Source organism: Charadrius vociferus, unplaced genomic scaffold (assembly GCF_000708025.1).
Source record: "Charadrius vociferus isolate BGI_N301 unplaced genomic scaffold, ASM70802v2 scaffold266, whole genome shotgun sequence".
Lineage (NCBI taxonomy): Eukaryota > Metazoa > Chordata > Aves > Charadriiformes > Charadriidae > Charadrius > Charadrius vociferus.
In genome coordinates, this window is record NW_009649114.1 from 2177644 (window position 1) to 2180250 (window position 2607).

The following is a 2607-nucleotide window of genomic DNA, read 5'->3' on the forward strand; positions in this document are numbered from 1 at the left end:
CCCCAACTGGGGCAACTCCCGGGATGGACATCGAGCAACAGTCACATCCCAGTACCCTGCGCTCAGACCGACCTGGATCCTCCCACACCTGGATGACCGCCGGTCTCAGCACCCCGCTGCGGAAAGGAGATGACCCCCGATGATCCCGTCGGGGCGGGTGTGCAGCTGGGGGTCCCATCCCCAGGCAGATGCTCCGTCCCCACACGGCTTTGCCCAGTTACCGCATGGCACGCGGATGCCGGGGCTCTCCCGGGCGGCCCCTGCGGCGCAGAAGTGGTGATGCGCAGAGCACGGCTGGGAGATGCCGTCTGTGCCAGCCAGGCTGGAGGAGAGGGCACAGGCCACGAGGGCAGGGTTAAAACTCCAGATTCACGCAAGAAAGCAAGACGGGGAGAGCCGGGAGCCCTGCCTCGAGGGATGGCCGCTCGCTGCTCCTGAGGACCTCCCGAGCGGTTCCCGTGGCAGAGGCACGGCCGGAGGATGTGGCGCTTCGGCAGAGCCGAGCCTGACCCAGCTCACCCACAGCCATCGCTGCCAGCCCAGTATCATCCTGCACAGGGCGGGTAAGGAGAGAGACAGGGATGTTCCGGGCGGCTCAGCCCGGCCCCGGTGCGTTCGGCCATCCCCACTGCTCCCCATCAGATGGGGCAGCCCCTGAGCACCGGGCGCAGATGGGAACAGGACTCAGTTCCCCGCACACCCCTCCACCTTACGCAGATGGGGAAACTGAGGCAGCAACACAGCTGAGCACAGCATCAGCCCTCTCCCAGCCCGGCAGTCCTGACTCCCACCTTTCTACATCCTATTCAGGCAGCGAAGGAACAGCTTCGCTTAAAATCAAGTAAAAAACCAACAGGCAAGAACCGACCTCCAGAGCATGAGGGAGTCTCACAAGCGAAACAGCACCCAGAGAGCTATCGGCCAGGACGCATGGGTACAGCCAGGGTATTTTTAGCAGTATTACACAGGGACAGGGGATTCCTACCCTGAAGATCCCCGGGGGCTTAAAATAGGTCCCGTCACTTCCTCCCAGCAGCGGATGGGAGAAGCATCTGCTGTTTCTGGAAACCAGGAGTAGAGGTTGAGCCCTTAGGTGCCCGGGGTGCCCCGCGGCGCCCCGAGACCTAAATAGGCATCTGGGTGAACGCAGCACTAACCTTCTCTGCCAGAGCACCGCGATGAGCTGCCGCCTCCTGCCCCCTCCGTGTAGAGAAAAAGCCCGTGCAAAAAAACAAAATAGCAGCAATAATTAAAAAAAAAATTAAAAAAAAAAAAAACAACCAACAAACCCTTCTTCTTCACAGCGAGGGAAACTGAGATAGGGGAAGTGAAGCTTCTTTGACACCACGGGGGGAAAAAAAGAATAAATTCGTGGCTTGCTGGGTTGCACGGCCCACCTGGCGAGCTGGGGGTCCCCCAAAGTAGGGATGCGCTATAGGGGAACCCCAACGAGTCCAGCCACCCCACAGCAGCCCCCAGGAGCAGGCTGGGACAGCAGGAGGGGTGACCCGATGCTCAGATCCTGACCCTGAGGCTGGCAGCAGCCCTGGGGACACGGCGAAGGGCTGGGGACAAAAAAATGCCCCTCCTGCCACCCTCACCACGCAAGCAAGGGGGGTGGGATGGGATGGGTGTTCCTGGGTCCGGCACCCGCACCTCCTGACCGGTTCGGCTCCGAGGGCTCCCGCGCAGTCCCGCTCCGGATCATATCTCAGAAAGACAGCGTGTAGGGCACCGGGTAACTGCTGCGATCCCAGCGAGCAGATATCCCTCACGCCGGACCACGCCGGCAGCAAATCCGTATTTTTCCATTTTGAAGTCCAAGCAGAGAGGGGATTTTCCAGGCAAAGATGAAGAATAAGAAACCCGGGGGGACTGTGAGCCCCCTCCCTGCCCGAAAGGGTTAAAAAATAAAGCCGGCAAAAGTGTGTCTGCGATAGGAAAAACACACGCGCTCCCAGGGAGAGCGCGCCGGCTGCTCGCCGTTTCCCTTCCCGACATGCCCCGCTCCTGGGAAAGTGTAGGCTGTTTTCCATATATAACTGCAAACTGTTCCATGCAGTAAGAAGTCTAATTAAAGGGAGGGAGGGAGAGCGGGAGAGACGCAGAAGACCGAAAGGCAATATTTATACGAGGGAAGAAAGCTTGCATCCCGGGCACCAAATTAGACCCTTGTAGAGCAAAGCCCGTGATATCATCGGGAGATCAAATCTGGGCAGAGCGGCAGCTTTGCAGAAGAGGCAAATCAGAGCCTGGAAAATATGTACCAATAAATAAGAGGAGAGAGCCAGATGGGCCAGGAGAGCATGGGGAGGGGCAGGGGAGGAAAAGCTGCTCTGAGCCAGCTGCTGGGATAAGGCAGAGTGCCACAGGAGGGTGCACGTACACCCCCGGCCCCCCACGAGTCTCCCGGGGGTCCCCGCTGCCGTCCCCCACCGCCCCGTGCGCCCTGCGGCTGGAGAACCAGTTATTTAAGTAAATAGCAGGAATCTACTGGAAAAAAACCAAATAATACAAAGTAAAGCCGCACACAGAGGAACAGGGCTGGGGGATGTGAAACGCCGGGGAGGAGAGCGGTACGCCGGCACCGTGCGGCAGGCGGCAGCC